This window comes from Thunnus albacares, chromosome 15 (assembly GCF_914725855.1).
Source record: "Thunnus albacares chromosome 15, fThuAlb1.1, whole genome shotgun sequence".
In the NCBI taxonomy this organism is placed as follows: Eukaryota; Metazoa; Chordata; class Actinopteri; order Scombriformes; family Scombridae; genus Thunnus; species Thunnus albacares.
In genome coordinates this window covers 18,090,133-18,116,019 of record NC_058120.1, presented here as the reverse complement: position 1 = coordinate 18,116,019, position 25,887 = coordinate 18,090,133, and the positions used below count along the sequence as shown (strand labels likewise).

Here is a 25,887-nt window from a genome sequence, read left to right as displayed (position 1 = left end):
GACAATTCTTTATACGCTTTTTATTTAAAGGGCCATATTACAAAAACTCTACTGGTATTCAGCCATGCAGATAATTTAGCTTTTATTCACCCAGGTTTTGAGATATCAATCTTTTTTCCAAAACCTCAATACAGTCAAGAAAATTTAGTTTGTAGTGCTCACAGCATTGGAAAAATTATATTTAAAATTGTAAAAGCAAAGTGTCTTTCCAGAAACATCTGCATGCTACTAGAGGCAATTGAAAAAAATGTTTTTTTTAATTGTAATTTGGATGAACTGTCTGTTTAATAAGCATATATGTGATATATACTTATGATATAACCTGCACTTAATGCTAATATATGAGCTTCATCTCTAAACTAAAATATAGCTCTACTAAATGTAATGGAAACCCATAAAGTACATGATGTGCAGCATCCATGTGCAGTTGTAAGTAATCTGATAATGACATCAATTGTAGCAAACCTGCAGTAAACATACAGCAGATGCACTAACACATGATCGCACACAACCTCACACAGACACAGCACTCTCTGGCAAAGAACACAGCAGGTAATCTGAAGCAGTTCCAAGACTTAGTGCTGCTTAGATGGCTCCATGCCTTGAGGCCCTGCTAAACACTGCTCCCTTGGCTAAAGCCCCGGAGAGGAAGAATGAAGGAGAAATCAGTGCCTGAGCTCATGCAGGCCTGCAGCACTGGGCTAATACTAAAGCTAACCCTCACCTGTCCATGAGGATCCCTACCTCCATGTGTGCAGGGTGCGTGTGTAACTGCACATGTGTATTGTGTAGAAGGATGAGGAACATGTGTGCGCTCATGTGCTCATGTGCCAAGAAAGTCCTTGCCAAAAGCACAGCTGCCTTCATTCTGACGCATGGTTCCATTCCATCTGATCTATCTATCCAGAAAATGAACAACCCACTTTTCGTTTTTCTTCCCGTGGTGTCTTTCTCTGACACCACCCCTCTTTCACCTCTCTCCCTCTCTTTCAATTCTCTCTCCTTTTTTTCACTCCCCTCGCTCTTTATCTCATAATTTCTTCCAGTCCTGCTGTCTGACTCTTCCCTCCAGTCTCAAACTGTGCCGGGGACACAACCTGGAGCCCCAGCCTTTCCTCTTGGAATGCCATTAATCCCGACATTCCCATCTCCGTCTAAAGTGAGATCATTAGACCGCTCACTGGCTGTGGAGTTAAGAGACATATTCTGATGAAAACATCCTGCTGCCTGCTCCTCCTCTCTCCTTCCAATATATGCTGCTGATGTGAGCCAAAGGTTTAGTATGGGCAGAGAAGCAGGAGAAAGAAGGTGCAGTTTGCCTAACACCACTCTTTTTAGTCCCCAAACATCTGCAGAAAAAGGTGCTCCAACTACAAATGGAAAACTGAAAAGAAGTATCTTTTTGGCACTGTGCACATTTCTTAAGATTTTCTTTGTTGGCATATTGGATAGAAAAAGGATACTACGAGAGCAGTGCAAGAATACTTTTAGCAAAGATACAGATGTCTTAGACTCCCTGTGGGTGTATTAATTACACTGTTTGGTGCATCACAATTGATCAACCATAAAGTCACACATACTGCTAGAAGAATTACAACATCAACATCAATAAAAAAGGGTTCAAATCAACACAATTTGCATGGTCTCCCATAGTTTGTGTCAAACAAGAGTTGGAAACAGTGAGTGCAGATGAACGAAGCAAAACCCTGAAACAGTCAGATTACTTCAGCTCCCACAGGAGGACCAAGGACAGTACATTGTAGCACAAATGTCTGATTGATCAGACTCCCTGTTAATTGAGGAGAGCATGAGAAGAGCAAATGATTAAAGGGGGAGGTGGAAAACTGCAACTCAATAGTGGTAGTCCTGGAGGTCCCCCTCTGTATGAAATGGACTGCCAAATTTGCTGGACTGTCATCACTGAGGTTTTGGTGGACAGAGGAGAGTGGTTTTCTTGGAATATCTGACTCTGCATGGCCTTGTAGGTGTATGCATGCTGAACTATTGAAGAGGAGGATATACCTTGATATATGTTCATCTTAGGCACAGCTACTGTATGTGCTTGCATTGGGATTGTCATCTCCACAGTTGTCTCAATTATATTTCTGAAGTTTACACTCACTTTGTCTCTCTTCCAGTCTCTTAACTTCTATTATATGGTGCCTAAATCAAATTCTGCTCTCAAAAGACTTCATTAAATGCATCCATTCAAACTAAACAGTGTTTATACTTTCAGCTTCACATGGTATTACTGTAGGTTATCATGCAATCTGATCCAGACCAAATGAACAAATAAAAGCCTTTTACAGAATACCGTGACTCAATTAGGCCTTTTAACCGAACCACAGCAAATAAATCACTTTGCTGATCAATGTCTTCAATAATTAAATGCTGGGCAATAGCTTCTCTGTTTGGCTGCTGTCAATACTGCTGAAATTTATTTCTCTCTGGCTGTACAGGAAGTCAATTTTTACAACCCTTCGATTTTCGACTGTGAAAGCAAATAATTTGAATGCAGCAGTGAGGGGGGTTTTAAACAGTTTGCTGTAGATGGGGATGTCTTTACAGGGGCTTTCGTTTTTTTTTTTTTTTTGCTGCAGCGTTAATCAATAGCTGAATTTAGATATACCCTGTAGTCTACACTCTAGGAATGTTGGTGCACAATGCCTGAGACTCTGCACCAAGATATGAACATGATATAACTATTCAGAAGTGGTGCTATCCACAGTAGTAATCTAACATGATGAAATACATCCTCTGAAAGCATTTCAGAAAGTTTTCTGCAAGGGTCTGATTGTGTCTCATGCTGTAATCTCCCTCTGGACAGGACTGTATATCATTATTTTCTCCTAACCTCAGGCTATTTACTACACTTTACACTGACGAAATAACTTACTTTCAATCAGCAACCCTTGCCCTCTTTGTAAGGTAATTTCCCTTGCTGAGAACTGAGCAACCAGAGGAGGAAGCAAAGGGACAAATTATCCTCAGTGTCTAGACGGGTACATGGGCAACAACAAAGACTAACCTCTACAGAGCGCAGATCTAAAGAAAAGACAGGCACACAGTCAAATCTCTAGGCTGCAACCTAAGGTTTACACAAAATCTACGGAATATACAGTATCTGTAACTGTGCTAAAGCAAATAATCACAACAAACAGATATAACTAATGAAGTTGTCAGGCAATGTAAGGAAGAGTACGTGGAGAACATAAATCACGCAAGTATCACAATGCAGCACCACCTTCAACACAGTTCCCTGGGGAAGGGTCTGGGCAGACTTAGATCCTGGACTCTCTCACAGCTATGTATATCATACCTGCCCTACTAGACCCTCCACCAGACCCCAACAGCCCCCTCCAGACACTAGTCACAGCTCCCCTGCTCAACTGTTAATTCAACCCAGAAATCGCTACAGCCGCAGAGCCTGTGGCTCCAAGCTAAATCTCAGAGGAAGCGCTCTAACCCCAGCCGCAAAGCTCTAGACCTCTAACCTCAGCTCCTACACTACAGCCCCAAGCCCTATGCTTGAGCCTAAGTCACAGTTGTGATGCTGTAGTGTTGAGGTCTTAGCAGCATCTACCTCACAATCCTACATTAATCATGAGTACAAGAAGGAGCCCTTCGATCCCGTCTCAAAATAGAAAGTACAGTTTGACAAAGTGGCACTGTCATTTTAACTTTTACGCTCAGTGCCCGATGATGAAAAAATTGTGGGTAGGAAGGAGGAGACAGATAGAGAAGAGTTAAAAGTTTTGCTTCAGAGGCCATATTTGATCCTTCCAGACACTTCATTGGGAGCCCAGCAGCAGGAAAAAAAAAAGCTGTTGATGGAATGCAGCCATTTGGTTGACCCTGTGGCCGTCTCAGGGAGGAAGGCCGGAGACAGGTAGATATATGGCCAGTTTGTTATTGTGAATTCCAGATCCTGTGATTATCTCCGACTCTCAACCTTCTGGAGTTTTTTAATCTGGGGATTCCTGAGACAGTTCACTTGTAGCCGCTGACGTCGCAACCAGCTCACCTTTGTCTGACCCCCCTCTTGACTACTCTAACACTACACACACACACACACATACACACACACACACATACACACACATGAGCTGCAGGATTCCCTGTTTAGAAAAAAAAAGAAATGACGGAGAAAAAAACAGTACCTTACAGATTCCAGGGCCAGGGTCAGGTTTCGTTTTAATGTCCGTTTGCATGTGGATGGGGGGCTGTGGGAGCGGGTGGCTGGGGAAGAACTGGGGTTAGTGTGGAAGGGTGTGGGGTTAGCGGGAGTTCCCCATGGCAGCCGTCCATTCTGCACATACAAACCCGCTGATGTCACCTAGCGCTACTTGCAAGCTGGTTGACGAGAAGCAGCCTTTTACTGCCACTGAAGTCGCTCTCCTTACTGCTGATGGAGAATTTAAAATACCGTTAGCTGTAAAAGACGGTGATAGACAAGACAAACAGGAGACCCCTGATAGCACAGACTTCTAGACAAAAGGAATCAAGTTTCTGCGCCTGAGAGGCGGCTGATTGAAACCAGATAAGGTTCAAATGGAACTGTTAGGTCCAGTAATGAGATTCCCCGAGTGTATGTTTGGATTAGGTGATTACAAACCTTGCCTTCCTCCTCACAGTCACTCACACATGCACATTGTCACACGTGCAGACTCACGCATGCATGCAGGCACACACACCAACGGCTAAGCACTGAGCATTAGGCTATCATAAGGGTAAGAGTTCATGAAAATGGTGAAATACAACTCTGTCTTCCTGTCTCTGTACTTTTATAGGGAGGTGTAGCAGAACAAAAGGAAAATGGGTTATGAAAATAGACACAGCTGGCAGAGCCTAAACAATGGGCCAGCTGGTTCTTTTTGAAAGTAATGATCCTCACGGCTTCTCACAGACGTGACAGGGTCTGCTGAGTTACTAATAAAAGTACAGCTAAGATTAAAAGAAGAGTAAAACTCAGTAACAGAACTTGCATGTCAGACAGACACCTGCTCTTCTGGAGGTTAATGTCAGTTTCAGGGCACAAGCAGTGTAGGTTGAGGTTAAAATAAAATGATTTTTGTCCATCCCTTAAAAAATGCTTTTCAATTAACACTTTAAATATTGCATTTGAATTATTTTGTTTAACTAAATTTAATCTATTATTACACAGCATGAATCATGACTACATTTTTTTTTATTTTACCTATGCACCCGGGCACTCTGCAAAGTATATTGACATACGTTGAAAGTTTGTAGGCTTAAGTATTCAGAGAAAAAAAATGGCGTGCATAATTAGGTGATGTTTCCATTTTTTAACTGCTGGGACAACACTGTCAGAGAGGCTTGCAGCAGCTCACTTCAATAACGGTGTGTGTGTGCATTGTTCTTTTGAAAAGTTTGTCACAGTGACAGCGTCACCGGGGTTTTTGACATCGCCTGTCATGCTGAAGATCTCTGCTGCCTCTGTTGCTGTCACTCCTTATCAGCACTCATTTCTTAAGTTTATGCTTGCAAATATTCAAAAACCATATTACCATACCTACAGCTGCCAGGGGGGCAGAAATGAAAGGAGGCAATAATCTCTCTCTTTCTTTATCTGCGAGCTATCCTTCAGCAAAGAATTCAGCGCTAGGAATTTTCAGCAGGCTTATATGAGTGAGAAGGATATTAATGTTTTGATTGTCATCTTTTTTTTCTAAAATGATCCAGCTTGTGTTCTCTATGGCAAACACTCTAAAGTTATTCTTTTAATACTTCTCTAAATTATTCTATTTTACCTCGGGTTAAATGGCAATGGCACAAAAGAGCGTATATAAAATTATTAAATGCAGCACACAATAGTTTGGGGAGTGTGGGGGCGGCTTACATGCACATTTAATTGCATTACAAGACAAACACTTAGCACCATAATGCAGAATCACAGCAGTACAATTTCACAGTGCTTTTGCACAAAAACATGCTGGCTGGCATGCATTTTGGCATATCCATCACAATACTCCTATCTGCAAGGTGCAGGGTAACCTGATTTAAGGGCAACTTATTGGATTTGTGGGAGGGACTGAGAGGGGTGGAAGGGAGAAAAGAAAAACAAAAGGGAAGGATTAATCACGATGCAGCGGCATGACAGTGCCTACAAAGGCGGCCATGAAACAGTTGCTTGACGAGAGAATGATTGCAGGATCTGCAAGTAACCGGCTGCCACCGGCGATGTTCTTCCTCCAACTCAACTTGTCAGGTGTAATCATTTTGTTAAGCTTAATGTTTTATGCAAATGCACTTGGGGAGAGTTTTGTCAGGGGGCTGGTTGTTGTTTTTTGTTCCTCCGTTGTGTGATGTATGTGTGAGTATGTATTGTGGTTAAACGTGTGTATGATGTGTGTGTGTGTGTGTGTGTGTGGTGGTGGTGGTGGTGGTGATGGGAGGTGGGGAGGGGGGGGTCTGTATTTGGCGGTGTGCATGTGTGTGGTATTGTTTTTTAAGCACTCTGAAAATATTTGCATTCCTCTGAACCCTGCCTGTGTTGCCCTGATTATTTCCTGTATGCATCAGGGTTTTCTCTCATAGAGATCACACGGCTCAAGTCACATCACACGCTGCCTGAAAAGGAGGGAGCCGGTGCTCACTAGAACCTGCCTTCTCCAGTCTGCGCTCTTTCAATAGGGAGGAGAGGATAAAAGGATCAATGAGGAGAGGGAGGAGAAGAGAGGTCCAATACTGGCTGCACGTAGCAGTTGATTTTCCACAATGTATGACACAAAACTCAATGTATTGGCATGGTCTCATTATGATATATAGAAGCATGTGACCCATTTGTGTGACTGAATCCAATGTAGACTTTCAAGGTGACCAAGACGCCAACAATTGTCTCATTTGTCCTTTCAATCGGTGTGTCAATATCAGTCAGTTTTCCAATTCTGTCACCAATAATATATTGCCGTGTTATTTTTGGTCACAACTATACTATATTATCCCAGTTTTTAACAGATAATAAGTCATAGATCTTTAGTGATGGCAAGAGTAAAGCCACTGTGTTATATATATGCAGCCTCACAGGACCCAGCAGACACAAACATCCAAGCCACACTAACTCCCTCAAATCAAAAAATGTTTCATCCATAAATATCCAAGGTAATCATCTCTAAAAGCCAGCAGAGGGAGAAGAAATGCATTGGCACGGACCAAACCTAACATGGCCCTCAGGTCCTCTTTATGAACTTGCGCCTTTTTGTACTTTTATTGAGCTATATCATTTTTTATGGTTCATCATCATCATCAGAGGATCTCATGTGAGAATCAAAGTCTAATGTCAGTGTTGAGGGAAGAAAGCAGTCAGGCTGAATGCGGTCTTAGCCTGGGGTTTCATTTTCAATCGTCCTTTTTTTTTTCCACACGTGCCTTAATTCGCTGCCAGATGCAATAAAATGGATGTAGCCTGTGGAAAGCGGGGTGGCTGTCTTATCTACAAGATGATATTCACCGCCTTGCTTTTTTTATCACCTTTAAAACTCCCTCATACTTTTACACAGCCGCCTGAAACGTATGGAGCAGGTTCACTTTTCTACACTCTCCTATTTCAGTCAGTCAAAGACAGAGGAGACAGATTGAAATTCATCTACACTTTTAAACATCACAGTGCTTTGAATGGAATTGGAACAAATTGCTCATTTCAATTCCCCAAAGAGTATATGCCCCTCAGCTCTCACTCTATATGTTTAGGTTACATCTTGTTCATCATTGTCTTGAAGTGAAACTAACTGTTTTGAATGGGAAGTTGAATGTTGATGATTCGTGACTTTCAACATTATTTTTGTGTCCAAAAACGGAAAAAAAGCTGCACGACCTTTAAACTTTGGTTCTGTTGTGCATCTCCCATGTGCATACAAGTCATGGTAAAAATATTTGAGGATCCTGTTTAAACTGACATGACCTTCAGAGAGGGAATAATAGTGCAGGGAGGAAGGGGGGAGGGAGAAATCTCAAAGCCTGCTTTAGTTTAAACTTTTATCACTGCTTTTTTTCTAAAATTAAATCAGAGAATTGACTTTGAACCAATAACACCATCAGCATATGTATCATCTGGAGCTTCCTGCTTACAATACTGATCAGAAAAAAAAGAAAAAAAGATTCTATTACAAACAATTGAAATAAACCTGTTTACTGTCCTGTGAGATCAATGACTCAGAAATTATGACTGTTTCAAGCCCTTAATCAGTTACAAAACTGAGACTTGACTATTAGCCGTTGGAGTTAAAACTGCTATGAGTCTAAACATGAGTGGTACAGTACACACTGCTCTGTTTCTCATCTGACTTTAGAGCAAATGTGATGGTTGTTATGGAGGAAAAGGCCACCTAGCAACTGCAGATGGTCGCCACGTGCCGTCTGTCTGTTCATTCGTCTTGTCAGCATGGTTTAGTGGGACGGTTATTCAGGGACTGGACTCTAAAAAAAAAACCCACATCACCAGAGGAAAATGACATTCAGGATTGGATACACTTCTTCTTCTCTGTACTGTTTGTGATATCTATGGTTTAATATATTTGCTTAAGATCATAAATATGAATCTCAATTTACAATTTTTAGGGCAACAAATTGTGACTAGCCATGACAATATTTAAGAAAATCAATGCATGTTATAGCAGCAATATACCAAAGTTTATTTTATGCTAAGGAATAAACTGGCATACAGAGTGATAGGACTTCACTACATGTTGGAGAAACAGCCTTTGGGCATAACATTTTTTTTTTTTCGGGACACACATGCACTGAGGCAAACTCAAAATCAACACACGCACGGACAAATAAATGCGCAAATGCACACAAACATTCCTTCTGTCCCTGCTCTGCCATGCTGCTGTGTACCAGGGTTAAGATTCATTCTTTTTGCTAGGTGCTTCTGATGTCCATCCACCCATAAGTAAGCAATGAACAAACTGTAACTTCCAATAAACACTGGATGGTGTGTGAAGTGGATTTGAATTATGGCAGTGAGAGTGCGAGTGTCTGCATGGGTGTACGCGTGTATTGAGCATAGGTTGGACCACCAAACCAGACCAGAGAGGACAAACAATGTTGCAAATGACAACAAAGGACTTCAATACAATTGCACAGACAACAATAAAACGGCATCCATGGGTGCAATTACAGAATTACTAGAGTGGTCTAGCGGCTTTCTCATTAGAATATACCTCTGGCTCCCAACAGCAAGTTGAGTCCCATTAAGATGACCTTCACTGGTACAGCGCTCATTAAAGTATGCTGAAATGCTCTTTTTCATCTGTGGCCATAATGAGGGGACCAGTGTACATATCAATATGGAATTTTATCAAGAAGGGCGCAGACTGCAATTTAAGGACCTTTTTGAAAAGTTCACATCTATTATGCCCCTCTACCACTGGTAATGACATTGTGGCCATAATCGCTCCCCCAGTAAGTTAATATCAAATATGAAACCAGATATCAATGGCCCCAGAGACTTTGTGCATGGTGTGTGTGTGTGTGTGTGTGTACATGTGTCTGCATGTAAGCGCTACCACAATGTAAGCAGGCGCGTCCTTCATTGCTTTGTGTCTTTAATCTTTTGATATTACAAGCCATTCATCATTTCATCCTGACACCTTCATAAAATAAAACATACAGTAATTAATTTTGTTAGACGCAGAGAGAGAGAGAGAGAGAGAGAGAGAGAGAGAGAGAGACAGAGAGAGAGACAGAGAGAGAAGGAGTTGGATAGATGAGAGGGTGGTGAGGAGATGAGGAGAGGTTTATGGAGAGAGGGTTTGGGAGTTTCTAAATTAAGATTGAATTTATGATATTGTATGTGTCACGTCGAGTAAAAAAGTTGAGCATTTTCAAATTTTGGATGTGTCAAATCAAAGGAGGAGCAATAAGGCCAATTGAGTTTAACAGGAATATAATCCACTGATTGCATGCTTATGATTCCTGAAATACGTTTCTCATTTATCAATATGAATGCACAGGATTATCATACTGTAAGACTGCCAGATTCAACCCCTGATAAATGTCAATTCAGACCATAGATACTCTAATATCCGCTAAATTATTGTATATTATGCTCCCTTACACATGTTTTCGGGTTTTATGCAGCTGGCTTGTAAGTAGCATGGTATCTATCTAAACTAAAGCGTATTATGTCGTATCAGGGCATTTTATCAGCATAATATGCTGAGTCTCTAAAGCACAAGTTGTGAAAATGACTGCAGCTCGTTACACATTATGGAAATTAAACTAAGGCATTCTTTTGGATTTGGATTCAAAGGGAAAAATATTATCAACATTTAATAACCACAAATACTAGGAAGCATTGTTTTTTCTTACTATAGAAAGTGTACAGTAAGGATTACAAACTGTGTGTATAGTAAACCGCTTTTTTTCAAGAGATCATTACTCCATTGCAACCCGCTTCTGCCTGTCAGTTGTGGGCTACACATCAGTCTGTTTCACACCGCTATGCTCTGGACCCTCTAACGGTGCTGCAGACAGCGGAGATGGATGCTTACACTGTGGAAAGTATGAAATTAAAAGGAAGAGTCTGATAAATTGACAGCAGGCACCTCAGGATAGAGAAGCAGGAGATGGAATGATCAACCTGACTTGGGGGTGGAGCGCTGGGCCGCTGAGGAGAGGCTGATGGATATATAGCGGGGTAAGATGTTTGGCTGTAAAAATGTTGCTGTGTTGTGTATTCTTTGTTGCATTTGGGATTTGCATGTTTATACTGTATGCACACTTTTTCATAGCCAGGTTTATTTAAGAACCAATAAAGCTGATGTGCCTGCATGAATTCCCTCAGCGCAAAAGGGAATTTCTACCTTTTTTGTCACAATACAGAAATAAATAAATGGATGATTTTGAATGTACTGTATATATGTAAACATCTAAACATCTAAAGACCATCACTGAAAAGTAAAGGCCTTCAGCACACTTAAAATGAATGATAACTTTGCTATGAAAGACGTGCATGGTTTTAAATTCAGTTTCACATAAAAACAGCTTTACAAACTACGGGGACTGCTATAGGGTTAAAATGTTTCTAAAGCAAAATATCTTAAAGAAATGAAAGCCAACCAAAGAAATTAAAATACATATCAAGAAGAAGATAAAATGGCTATTTTAGCTTCAGAGAAAAGATTGTCTGAAATACTGCCAGAGGCTTGATGATGCCAAAAGCATTGTAGCCTTTCTATTTGGCTGTAGTTAGCTCCATACCGTACATACAGAGAAAGGCTAAGTCCAAAAATGAATGTGCAGAGCCAAATCTTCACTCAAATATTATGATATGGGAAAAGAATGCCTTTGTTTAAATCTCTGACATCAGAAAAATTTGGGAGGATAGATTGTATCAGCACAAAAATACCGCTGGGAGACATAGCTGAATATTGAACTCATATTTCTGAATTCAGTTTTCCACTGCGCTCTCTCTGTCGCAAAGCTATAATTCTGATGATCTCAACTACAATAATGTAATGTATCTGTATATGCCTGTACACATACTGCCTTTCAGGGTGACCCTGTGGCATAAGGCTTTACTGCCAGCACATGTGTGTTGAAATTTAAGGGGCTACCAAGACATTACTGTAACTAATTTCCTTAGACCTCCACTTCTCAGCAGCAAATGGCGAGGATGTAGTGGCTTTATACCTCTCTCTTGCCTCCCCTTCCTCTTTTAACAGTCTTTTAACCCCCAACCCCCAACGCCTCCTCCAACATACTGCCCGGCTGCTCACCCCTGCACAGGTGTTTCCCATTGCCAGTCACAGTCTCCCTCGCCCCAACACCAACATTGTTTTAATACAGAGCACCCTGGGCTCCTTCCCAAGGCTTCTGACAAGCCATCGGACCCATGTTTATCTGCATGCATAAAACTGCATACATCACAGTGTCTACTCACTCAGCCTCTGGGGACAACACATGGTTTTAACATTAGTTCATCCCTCTGAATTGAGTAAAAGTGTATCTGTGAGGCCTTTAGCCGCCACAGGAGAGAGCAGACTGGGGACAAAAAACAGTCAAGCAACTATGTACAGTAGTTGCTTCACAAATGCTATATAGAACAAGTGCAGTGATTACACTGTTACCGTACCTGAGTTAATGGGAGAGGCATGCATGCAGTCATCTTGATAATTTAATTTGAGTGTGCCCTGAGGTGGAGCAATCTTTATTTCATCAGCTTAAAGCAGTTTATTTCATTAAAATGTCTACTTGTCCATCAGTAAGAACCTGTTCCTTTTGAGATAAGCTGGCGGAATTCATCATAATTGCAAATGTTTGCCCATAATGTAAAGACCTTGTGGGGTCTAGTATTCTTTGAGATGAAAAAGGTTGTCATGCATACAAATCAGAAAAAGTGACAGTAATTCCCGCCAACATTTTTCGATTAGTAGCAATTCAGAATGTCAGAGTTGCTCGGACCTGCAGGGCATTATAATTTGGCCCCACAGTTTGTTTTTAAGTCTGTGCTTTTAAAAGTAATCTAATTTTCTCCAAAAACAAAATATCTATTCTTTCATATTTTTGATTGTTTTCTTTGTCTAATTTCTTTCAAGTGACTAACATGTCAACAATTCTAATGAACTTTAGGCTTTCGATCAAATAGCAGTCAGGCTTGAAAATTAGTTCAATACCTCCTCCGCCTTCACTCTTCATTTGAGACTTCATTTGACTTCTACTTCTCCTGTCTCCCACATTTACACACATTTACAGTATACACATTCATATACACATGACACATTCATGTATGCACACGCAAAAACACACACACACATACAGTACACTTGTCTACACCCCACTCCCACACACATCTCATGGCGTAGAGGGGCCTAACTGACAGAGATTGCTGGGTAATTCAAGCCAACATGATTGACTTTATGATCACTTTAAAGCCCCAACTGGTCTTTATGCTTTCAAGAAATGCCAAAAGTTTCCAGCGCAAAAGTGGCAGGGAATCAGGCATGAAGGGAACAAGAGACAGAAAAACCCTACAACTGCTTCACTTCAGAACCCACCTCCCTCCCTTCCTGCTTCCCTCACTCTTTCCCCTTGGCACTTTTAATGGCATAAAATTATGGGCCTGCAAGAGCGACAACAACTGTCTAAGTTTAAAACATAATACGTTGACAGGAGTGACACGGCCATTTTCTCCTCCTCCCTTAACGCTGAGATGTGGCCACCTCCTCTGCTCTTAAAGAACCAGCCACAGCGGCAGGCCATAGTTGTCAGACGTCACTTCCTCTGTCATTACCCACTGACACTCTTATTGCTGCTGCTTTTATACTGACAAGCACAGAAACACAGAAAAAATAAGCAGTCTAAAAGTATTTTAAAAGTGGTCTCTCCTGAGTTTTAAATTATTGCACACTAATAAATAGGAAGATTGGAACATTTGGAAAGTCTATAAACAGATGTAAAGCATTTGGCATCTTGGGAGAGGTTTACACTATCACATTCAATAGTGTAGTGCCTTTCATTCAATAGTCCCTTTCAGATTGATATTCACAGGAGAGATTGGTAAATTAAATTTTACGCAAAGATAATAGACTTCCCCTCACGTGTGCATTGGTTCCAAGTGTCAGACACACTATATACAGTATGCTGCACTTAAGCAGTGCAAGAGCACATACCTCTGCAGACAGTAAGTCCCTCAAATGTGTCATCAGCACTGTAAATGTTGTGTTTATGCAGGACCCCAGGCCAAGTCCAAACCTTGTCTCAACCCCGATGCGGTGACAATCCAGACCATGAAATTTGTCCCGCAGCGCTAAGTCCTCAGCCTCTGAAACTGTAGATCTGTCTGTCAGCTAAACATTCTTCGCTGTTTGCTTCTGCGGCCTAAGAGAGAGGGAGAGAGAAAGAGAGTGGGAGAAAGATCTATAATTCAAATAAACAGGAAGAGCATTATCAATCATAAGCTCCTGAAGAACTTCAGTAGAGAATGTTGTTTTTGCTGTGAATATAAATAAACAAGTTTTCTACAAAGAGAAGAGATGGACCTCCTTGTTCTGGTGTCAGCTTGTCCCAACTTAATAAGTATCTTATTGTTGCTCGTACTATGTTCCCCTCCCGTACTTGCTGTGTTGTCCCGGTAGCGGAGCCAAGGCCTTTGTTTGGCTAATGTCCTGTGGTGGCTTCTGATTGGTCTAAATGACCTGTGACACCTCATTAACTCCTCAAGTTGGCCTCTCTGCATCATATTATAAATGGCAACATTGCAAACAGTAGCCATATTAACCACCTCACACTTAATGGTGTTGGTTTTGATTAACATCACCATCACTAAAATGACAGTGAGGTTAATGGGAACTTTGAACAGGACCTTTAGTACACACAAATACACATGCTGTAAGTATGCAGGCTTGCACACAAACATGCATATTAACATCTTCCCTATCTTGGCTGATATCATCTTACCGGGGATCTGGGTGGTTATCATAGTAGGCATGAAAAATAAGACTGAACGGCCCAGGAAGCCTCCACTGACTTGTCTATATAGAGCCTCATTAGGGACATTGATGGATGGGCTATTGCCACCACCGGGCTCGCCCAGAAAAGCTCTGGGTATTATTAGTGTTTGTGTGTTTATAAACTGACACTTAATTACAGGTGCAGTATCATACCACATACATTAACGAGTTGTGGCCCACTGAGTATAATGCAGTCTGGATGTTTAAGCGAAAGATCCTTCATTAGAATTACAGCACTGTGTACAAGAATTGGTCAACGCTTGATGATTTAATACTGAAATGTTATAAAAAAGACACATAAATTATGTGTTTGGTGATTTATAAAAACCTTTAAAAGTGTTTTATAGCAGGAAATATAAATTTTGAGTCAACCAAAATTAGAAATGTTTTCTTTTGGGAAAATAAATTAAATTAAACCTTTGAAAGTTGAAATAGAGGAACTGGCAGAGTATTTGTATTTACTTTTTTTTCAATATTTCCATTATTTTGAGGGAAATTAAGATGTTTCTCTTGTGACTCCTTGTTTAAAAAAAAAAAACAGAAATATGGTAAATGCATATTTTTTCATCATGCTTTTAATCAGTGGCCTAGGTAAAATGAAATCTTCTTTTGTGTAAAACTCTTATAACAGCAGCAAAAGAGCTGACATCACACTTATAAAAATGAAAAGCACAGTCACTATTTCTGCATTCTTCCAAGTTGCTCAGCTATTCAGCTTGAACCCAGATGCAAACACAATGCTGCGTTTTCTCATTCAGCCAGCAAATTTGAAAAAAAAAAAAGGGAAAAAAAGAAGAAAAAAGAAAAAAGTATATATTGGAAGCAGACCTTTAACTTTCTTTAAAACATTTTCCTCATACTGGGAAAATGTATAACTAGTTTCATATCAACATATATCAATAAAATTATTTCTGAAAATGTAATTTCCAACAACTTCATTAGAATTTACTGCAGGGACAGCTGGTATTTATTTTACTGGTGAGCTTTATAGAGAACTCAGTCTTCACACACACTACTGTACTTGTGTATCGGATTTACAGCTGATAGTTTACTTTTATACCAGAGGAGGTCATACGATATGATATTTTCTGTTTCCCAAAATGGCTTCAGCCAAGGACCCAGACATATAAAACATACTCCTGACAGCGATACATTTCACGTGATGACACCACTCTGAAACAATCTCGATATTGCCTTTCCCTGTCATAAACAAAACCTGACCACAGTTCTGTTTGCCGGTGTGTGTGTGTGTGTGTGTGTGTTGCTGTCGATTTGTCTATCCAGTTTGTGTGCGCGGGGGGATAGAGAGAGAAAGAATGGTAAAAGGGACATGGAGACGAAAACTCTTATTCTCAGCGGTAGACAGAGTGAGTAGATGGGCTCACTCTGGGGAGAGCAGTGGGAATGGCTGTAAAATGCACAACTCCATGGTAACTGAAGGAGATGTGGCTCTGCTGAGAAAAGAAAAAAAAGTGAAAGAAAAGGCGGGAGACAGGACGGAGAGAGGGCTGAGAGAGAGAAAGAGGAGGAAGGAAGAGTGAAAGAAGAAGAAAGAAAGCTAAAGGAAGGGAGGTGAGCAGACAGACAGAAAGGGATGGAACAGACATGGGGGAACTCTGGCAGGTGCTTCATCATCTGCTAAGGCATTGTCAGGCCGCCCGTAAACAGTCATTGGGCTTCTCGAGGGAGCAACCTTCTCCATAACTAGCACAGGTATAAATCTGCCTCTTAGCCACTAAATTAGACACATTCTTGAGAGAGACTCACTCTGCAAGTGCTGCACAAACCTGAGGGAAAAAGGAAGACAGAAAATTAAGCTAATCCACTGAGAGTAGTAGAAGAGGTGTATGAATAAGGTATAGCCTACGTGAATTTAACCAGATGGCCACTTTGATCCATATGAAAAATGGTTAATGTTTTCTCAAGCAAAGCTGTTATGAATAGTTCTTTACACCGAGTAAGAATTAATTTCCCCACCATCTCAAGGAGCTGTCATTGCATCACGGGTAAGTGCCTGCTGTGGCTCAAAACTGAGGGCCAAGTCCAAGGTCTGCGCTCTGTCACCTCGTCACAATGTTTATCCTTCATTACGACTCTGAAAACAGTGACACACCCATGATTTTTTTTTTTTTTTTCTCAATGAATTTTTCTAACCTATGAAGTGGTGACATTGTGCGACAACATGACACTTGGATATTGTTTTAACACTTGCAGGGGTTGGTGAAGGGAGGAAAGGTTTGGGGGCAAAATATACCAACAGGAGTGATCTAGTGTTCTGAACATATTAAGTTTTTACAGCTCTGTGTGTGTGTGTGTGTGTGTGTGTGTGTGTGCAGCCACGTGCGCATACTGCACAATTCTAGCCTATGAAGAGCATTGCACTCTAAAAATAGCAGAATGATATGTAGACATCCACTAGAGTTTTTATTTGATGAAAGGCAATGTAAATAAAAAGTCTACATAAAAAGCCTTAATTATAAGAAAACTGCCTGACATAAACATAGTACAGACACACATGCACACTTTCACATAAAACATAATGCAATGAAAATGTGAAGTAAGGTAAAACTAATCACATGTACTAAAATGTGTACTAAAATGTTCTATGATAAAAAAAAGAGGAGAAAATTGCTTACACGGTGTATATTTACATGCTCTATCTGCTCCAGTGAATGTTATCTGCTTCTTTGAACAACTTTTCTGAAGTCTGAGGTCAAATTTGTCATTGGAAAGCCCTGCAAACACGAAACTGAAGTGTGCTGCTATGTGTTGTAACAGGATGCTAATCTCCTAAACACTCCATCTGTATTTGCTAAAACGTTGCCTCACACACAACCTGTTTGCTTAAATAGCACTTTACTGAGTCAGGTTTTCAAAAGGTGTCCTGTCGGTCAAAGGAACGGAAAAAAAAGTAGGTTAATGTGCAGTCACAATGCGGTAATAATAATACTCTTTATTCTAATAACAATTTTCACAAACTTTTACAATGTGTTTTTAAAAAAAGTTGCATAAAAACTGTTTTCATGAGGTTGTTGTTAAGAAAAAGGTAGGCAATTACACATATTTGGACCATCAGGTGTTGTCAAGGACAACATAATAATGGGAATACTTAGTACAGCTCTCATAATGACTAACATTATTTTATTCTTCAAAATGTCCTTTTTGTGATGTCAGTATAAAAAGTGAATAAAGGAAATAAAAGTATATATATTTATCTTATTTTAAAAATGTTAATCACATGTATGCATGTCATTATTAAAATATACTTAACAGTTTACAATAGAAATGTACTGCATTAGTCTGTACTAGCATTCTCAGCCAAGGGCTTTGTCAGTCCTCCAGTTTAGCACGACTATTTTACTAGTTCCCCTCTTGGAGAGTTTCTCTAGAAAAATCCCCACAGGACTTTTTAACATTCTAATAAAAAGATTTTACAGAGTGGTGTGAGTGAGAATTTTGGAGATGATGCCACTGAAAAAAAGAAAAGGAGGTGAGCACAAGATTGTTAGTGAGGGACAGGAAGAATAAAGGGGAGGTGATGAGCATATTTTACTCATAAATCAAGATGACAGCATACCGTATCATACAGTAAGTTGAGTTTAAGTTGGTCGAATCATGCTGAGCAATGAGAAAATTATGCTCCAAATCAGATCAATGCACTCTCAGTAAGTTAATGTGGCTGTGCATATCAGTATTAATAAATATAATAAAAGATAAATCATGCTAATGTTGAAGTTTTAAACTTCTAAACAAGATTAATTGGAATAAAAAGTTCTTTCCCGCAATGCAAAATTAAACTCACATTCTTTTGTATTTATTTAAAGAAGTTTTCTTTTTCATTTTTGATTGATCACACAGACAATAGTGCATACTAAATCAACTAAGCCATAATCAACCTTTGATACAATAAGCCTAGTGCTGACAGAAATAATCCACTGGCCACCTTCTTAATGAATAATTGATGCCCATCTTAACAGGCTAATGAATGAATGTGGTTTGGGTTTGAGTGATAGCCCTCTTGTTGGAGAGCTATCCCAGGAGGGACGGGGCACTGGAGACGGAGGTGCCATCCTCTATAACCTGTATAATTGGTCATTTGACATGAGTGACTTGACTGTGTGTGTCCGTGCACCGCCAGTGGAGGCTGACCCTTTTACCCTATTGTTTATTAGCGCTGTTCCAGGTTATCGCACCAATTAGGGCTGGAATAACAGTGATCAGGAAAGGAAAAACTGAAAGTATAAAAATGCATACTATTAGCTGAGGGAATGGAGGATCAACTCACTCATGGCAAACATAAGAGAATACTCTTTTGACCTCACTAAAAATATACTAGAAAGAACAAATAATCAAGGAATAATTATAGAATCGGATGAAAAAAGTGACAGATGCAAAATGGTTTTTTTTGTTCTTTTAAAAGTGGATGCTGTGTATCTTAACTAAAAAAAAAAAAAGAGTGTGGAGAAGTGACAAAGCTCCGAGGCTTTTCCCTGTGTGCCTTTGCGTTGGGCTCGTCCAAACAATCATACTTACATTTTCGCACTATTATGCGCACACCCTATTTCCACAGGTCTGATAACATTCTCACTGCAGTTTCGGTGTGGCACTCTGACTAAACAATACCTTATTGACATGAGCTCTGGCCTCACAATAGCCACAAAACATCAGGGTTCCTGTTTTTGTTGACACTGTTGGAGCCCTCCATTGAAGGCAAAGCCACTGTGGACACAGCAATGCATAATTGGAGCTCTCTGTCATACAATACAACAAATCAACCCTTTAAATGTTTGAGCATGATAAGGCAGAGAGGAGGCACACAGAGAGGGTGCGGGACAAAGACAGGGGGAAGTCAGGTGAATGGAAGTGTGGAAAGTTGATGGAAACGGAGAGTTGAGAGAGACTGTGGAGTCAAGCACCACTAGGGGACAGTAGTAAGTCATGGACGGCAGCAGCAGTGCGCGTGTATGTGTGTGTGTGTGTGTGTGTGTTTGTGTAAGCATGTGAGTGTGTGTGCGGCAAACAGTGAACAAAAGACTTTCTTTGTTGCACTCTCAGATAATAAAAGAATTCAGAAATAGCTACTTGACTGCTTTAGAAAAGATCTTGACAATGCATTGGCCCATAATGCACAGGAACAGCTCCAGATTTACATAATCATATGTAATGTAAACCACTACGAAGCACCACAGCCAACAAACAAACTGAGTGGGGAGAAGGTGACAGAGAGAGAGAGGGATCCACTTTCCCCTATGGACTTTATATACTTACGAAAAGTACGTTTAGCTTCATCTGCCCACAGAAATTTTGTGAGCTTCTGTTCTGATGATTCAACAGAAAATAAGCTTCTCAGGTACACATCAAAATATACTTAAAGCAGAGCATGAAAGGTACCAATTTTAGGCATAAACTGTATTTTAAAATGATTTATAGCTTTAATTATTGCATTTTCCTGAAGGAAAAAAAAGCGTACAATAGAATGCTGATTCCACACTGACAAAATAGAAATTATATCTGGTATAGAAAAGGAACCCTGTGTGTTAATGAGACATAAAAATACAGGGCACAGATCAAGATGAATGGTCAGAGCATTTGATGCTGTTACTTGAGGCATTACTATTTATATCTGTTCTCTTTGTGTTGTATGTTAAAAAGGGTCATTTGTTTAGTAACTGGTTAAAACAGAGAAGTTAACACCTCCACGTACCTCTGACGTTAGATATGACTGTCAAGAGGGAGCCAGTGTTTCTTTTTTGCTATGGTAACCGAGTATGTATATTCAAAACATGCTGCCTCCTCCTCCTCCTCCTTCTCCTCCTCCTCCTCCAGCAATTAAAAGCAGAACAATAACAATATTCACCAATGACAGCGGCGTCTGTACAGTAGTTATGCCCTTCGTTAGTTTCACAATGGTCCTCATGAATTAGTTAAGTCTGTTAATTGCACATTTATTACACTCAAGGCCACAGAGAGATATACTAAATGGCCCCAGAATAAAATAAGACTTGAATGCATATAGGAACCATGATAAATAAATTAAGCTTTTAGATTACAGCTTAACCTTGTGTGACAAAAAATAAATCCTACAAATTTTATTTATGTAAGTTTTCATCTTTTAGAGGAAAATGTAAATATCTTAACTACTTAGTTTATTAAAAAAAAAGAGCAAAACTCCGAATTACCATACTTTACTTTAGTATAATGAGCAGGAGTGAAAAATCATAGATTAATAAATTGTAAAACTAAATTTTAGGAACTTTATTTTGAAGTTAAAAAAAGCTAACAGCCCTAATTATTCCAATATAGGTATTTACATTTGTCTCAAGTACCTCCAAAACAACATAGTGACGATCATGTTTATTCAGAGACAAGAAAATAAGGCAAATATCAAAATCATCCGGCAGCATAATCTCTTTGTGTTTACACTTTATCATCGCCTTTTCTGATCTCCGGCGTGTTTCATTATGGAGTGACGTTTGAGTGACACTGCGCCGGCTGTCACAGCCATGTGCTGAGGTTCCCTCTCATTTCCAGCACCAACAATAATAATGACTATTCTAGTGCTAGCCCCACTATTTGTGTTATTGTTGTGGGGTGTCAGACACAAGCCCTGACGTTTGCTATGCTATCAGCAGGAGTGTACAAATACAAACACATTTGCCTGAGTTATTGACCTTTATCTCCCCACTTTCTTGACAGCCTTCTCCAGTTATTGACAATACAAACACATGGGACGACGCATAACCTTTCATTTACAGAGCACTCTCTCTCTTTTTGTCTCTCCCTCTCCCTTTGCTCGTTCTTTCCCGCAGTCTGTGTCTCTCTGCTCTCGCAATTTGTTTAAATAAAATGGGGCAGACAATGGTACTGCTCATTTCTGCCATTTTTCTTTCACTCCAAATTTCAGAGGATAATATCATTAGACCGATACAATGGCTGCTATTCAGCCTTAGATACACAGATATTTCAAGTATTCAATATAGTTTTGACATGCTGACATTAGGAGAGAGTGTTGTTTCCCTATTTGTTTGCTTACAGTGTTGATTCTGTGATATATCTTGTATTCCTAATGCAAGATTTTTGTCTTTATGATGTTAAAATTACCAGGGAAATATATAGGCTACATGGTCAGTGCAGTCAAAACACAAATAATGTGCAAAAGATGCACAAAGAAAAATGATTTTGAAAAGCTAAAAATTGCTACTGTTGAAAAATAAATATTTACTGCATATGTAACATTTACATTTATGTTTAAACACAGAAAAGTATATAGACAGTAGTTTTATTTATGCAGAATGAAGAACAACATAATTATTCTGAAAATGGGACTGAATCCATAAACCCATAATAAACAGAATAATTTACTGCATCTCAATACAGCGTTGAATAACAATGGTCATAAAAACCACTACTATTCCACTAATGATTCTCCTCGAGGATTTATTGTGTTTTTCAATGTGTGTCCTCTTGCATTTCAGCGTGAAAAATAGCATACATAAAATACGGGTGTCCCCACCAGTCATCCCCTCTGCAGGTACTTCAGAGCCCCAAAATTAAATTTTAAACAATCCAGACCAGTGTTTGGTGACCATGGTTAATCATCAAGAAACAAAGACATCAAACAATATGTGATAATGAGAAAAATGCCTCCAGGATATTAGGGGATGGGGGGAGAGCACAGCGTGAGCCGCGGCGGCAGAGCTAGGTAGAGAGGCCAGACCAGACACAAGCTGCATTCACATGTCTGTGTGTGGTGATGGTGGGTGTCTGTGTGTGTCTATGTGTGTGTGTGTGTATGTGTGAGTGAGCGTCTGACACACACAAAAAACCCAGACATGCACGCACACACGTATTAACTTCTGTCTCATGCACATATGCACATGCATGTATGTACACACACTGACACACACACACACACACACACACACACACACACACACACACACACATTCACCTCTTATGGAGTTAAAAAGCCATTAAAACATTGCTTCTTTTTTAAAGTTCATGACGAGATAATTAGAATTCAGTGTATGGAGCCAGTGGTGAGATTACAGCTTTGTGAAATTGTGCTTCATTTTGAACTTCACTGCATCACGCCTCAACCCAATTATCTGCAGTTAAAATGGCTTATTGAGGCTCCAAACTGTGACTGACAAAAATCCAGATGAACCAAAAAAGTTTTCTTAATAGATAAAAGTGATTATTTTCCCTAAATTTTCAAAAAAAAAAGCATAAAGGCTAGACTTCAAGCTAAAATATTATTACATTTAGATGATATTAATATACCTTAAATGTGTATGTACTAGAAAATGAAATATTTTAAATGTTCAAGCATTTCAACATTTTGAAAAATATTTAAATTATACTGTCAGTAATAAGCGTAAGCGAATGGTTTCATTTTTCATCAGGCCAGTGTAATTAGTGCTAACTAAAATAAGAAGTTGGGCAGACAAGAGAAGGGAGGGAGGGGAAGGAGTGTTGGGTAATGAGGAGAAAATGTTTTTTTTTTTTTTTCCTCTCTTACTCTGTCATACTGTTATTGGGTTATCCTTGATTGACGCAGCGTTAACGGTCTGGCCAAATCGAGGCAGATCCAGCAACCTAGGCCGAACGGCAGCATGTGCAGCCACCTTGGTCATGCAAATTGCACCCGGGCAACCCGTTGACTATGATTAATGAGCTTGGGCTGCAGCCTTTGTTTCGGCGTGCAGCCATTTAGAGTGAAATACAATCCCAAAATATTATCAATCCCCTATTAATCCAGTAAATTTGTTCACATCGCACATGTTGTTTTGAGCAATTGACATCAACAACGTGCGCGCGTATGTGTATGTTATGGGGGTGATCACAATTGCATTTAATTACATGTCCACTAATTAAATTCATTAAAGGATAATAAAATAAATGGAAGGAACACGTTTCAAAGCTAGGGTGAAACACATGTGTCTTGTCTCCCATGATGTAAAATATGGATGTGGGATTTTCAGGGCCAGTCATGCTGTTCAGGGGGGAATGCATGAATCCGATACCTTGCTAATACTACAGGCATTTCCTGGTTATGGCTTGCCTCATGTTTAAACTGTGATTTTTAAAGCTGAGATCCCAGACTCCCCGAAGATTGGAGAGCAATTCTGTGGTACAGAGGAGTGAAGTCACTGACTTCACAAATGGAAAAAAACCCCGAAACATTATGACAGTAATGCTGATGATCTAGTGTAACAAAATGCTCTCTTTGTATGGTGAGTAATATCACTGGATATGGTAAGGAGGGACTAATATGCAAGACATGGGAGGACTTGCAATTTCCTTAAACTGTGTGATGAGGAAATTACACCTCGCAAATCTTAAGATGCATCCACTGAAGATGCTGTCGATAAAAAAAAATAAAAAAAATTCTCAAGCACACACGTATTCTCCCCTCCACAGCCACACACTTTCCCTCTCCTGCAAGCAAAATGTAAATGTTTTCCAGGCATTAAGGTATATATAAGTGCCATTAGTGGCACAGTGCTTAGCACTACAATGGTGTGCCGAGAGCAGTGGAGCAAAGATCAGTGCAGCGTCTCCTGGATATCAGAGGGAGACATCCTTTGTAAATTCATCTCCCACTGTGAGCAGGCTTCACAGCTGGTTAACGGCACTGTGTGTACCACTGCCCTGTTTACACGCAGCCTCCAAAGCACTCGTCTTTCCCCCTGCATCCTTCCCCTGTATCCCCTCCATCTCCTCACTCTCCCCTTCAGCTCTCATCACATCCCACTGTGGCTCTCATAGCCATCAAAGATGCACATAGACACCAACTGATTCATGCAAGGGTGTGTGCGCACACAGGAATACACACACACACACACACACACACACATGAGTAGACACCTACACACATAACAAAATCTCTGATCCCCCAGCTTTTGGAGCCATTACAGTACACTGCCTTCCAACCCCTTCTCTGATTTTTATCTTTTTATACCATCACATTACACTGATCCTTTTATACCTATTACACACGCGGCTCCCCACCAAACCCCCTGATCCACTGATACCTAGATGAGTAAACTGCTCCTCCTGCCCCTGACCTCAGCCCTTTGTAGCAATCAGACCAGACTTCCTCAGAGGCCCTGATCTTATCTGGCCATACCAATCCCACTACACAGCTCCCTTTTGTAGCCACCACAGAGCACTGAGCCCTTTCAGACGCGGGGACTGTGCCGGTGAACACACAGCCCGAGACCTCAGCTCATCTCAGTCATCATACTACACTGCCCAACAACAATGAGCTCTATTTTCTGATGCACCACAGGTCAGATAGATCCTTTCTGCTCATCCATGCATTGTTCACCCACAATGAGAGAAACCAGCAATGTTGTTGTCAAAAGAATGTATGACTATAGAATTTGTTTGATATCTTCTTTCACATTTTTAAAGCTAATTATTTGTGACCATTTTTGTGCAAAATGATGGGACAATCTATGTTGTGCAAACAACAAAATAAATAAATAAAACTCACCATAAAATGACTTTAGGACTTCCCTGCATCTGTATGTAAAGAGAGAAGGTTGCAGAGAAAATCTATTAGGGTAGACGGAGGTTTAGCACTGTTCAGAGACTAATTACACAATAATGCCATTGTAAAATAATATTGATCTCTATTTGACAAATTAGGCCTTAAAGATTGTAGTCCTATTTCAGTGTTGTCTAAAGTCAACACTCCAGATATAGACAATCATATGGTTCAAATGAAAATAAAGAAACTGAATTAATCATGAATGAACTATTGACTATTTTTTAAAACATCAGTTTGCATAGGTAGCAATTCCTCTTTACTTTAAAGTCAACATTATAGCTGTATGTTTTACAAATCTGCAGAGTTTTTTCCTACTGCAGTACTCTATGGCATATTATCATCCTTGGTCTCATTTACATATATGCGCCTGGGGCATTTAAAGCAGTACCTTCACTGGTGAGGTGAAAGGTGTTGATGATTCTGGGGGCCCACGGTTGGAGATGGCCCACGAAAATTTCTGCAAGTTAATTAAGGAAAGCCCGGACCAATATTCTCTCAGGAAGCAGAACTCCTAGTATCTATGCCCCTGATTCAACCACTGCAAGGTGAAAGAATTCAGTATATAAACATCACTGATGTCTCACTGCAGTGCAACTAGGTGAACTCCTTGACTTCTTTTTTGGTACATTTTTTAAATCACTTCACTCCATAATGAAACTAACTTTGTCTTAATTGGTGGAGTTAGTCGTTTAAGATGCTAGAATTTGAAGCTGTAAATGAAGATGAATAGTAACACTTTGTTTTACCTGGGCTGTTCTGTTAGGATTTACAATTTTAAAAAAACAGAAGAGTCAGGCCACTGAAACTGTGTCACAAGCTTCAGCACTGAAAAATATATCAAATTTTTAATCATTA

The 25,887-nt window shown here is 40.0% G+C and overlaps 1 long non-coding RNA gene across 2 annotated transcripts in view; it reads right to left on the bottom strand.

Moving 5' to 3' along the window:
• The window catches only part of LOC122998754, a 56,841-nt gene that overhangs the window by 30,426 nt on the left and 528 nt on the right, over window positions 1-25,887 (bottom strand). Inside the window, exons 2-5 of one of the 2 annotated variants that reach the window (XR_006407496.1) lie at window positions 25,421-25,570; window positions 24,976-25,004; window positions 13,717-13,842; window positions 8,031-8,436 (exon numbers count right to left, since the gene is read on the bottom strand). This is a non-coding gene — a long non-coding RNA (uncharacterized LOC122998754). Of the gene's footprint in view, window positions 1-8,030; window positions 8,437-13,716; window positions 13,843-24,975; window positions 25,005-25,420; window positions 25,571-25,887 lie in introns of those variants that run through there. The other variant, XR_006407495.1, reaches the window with a different exon arrangement.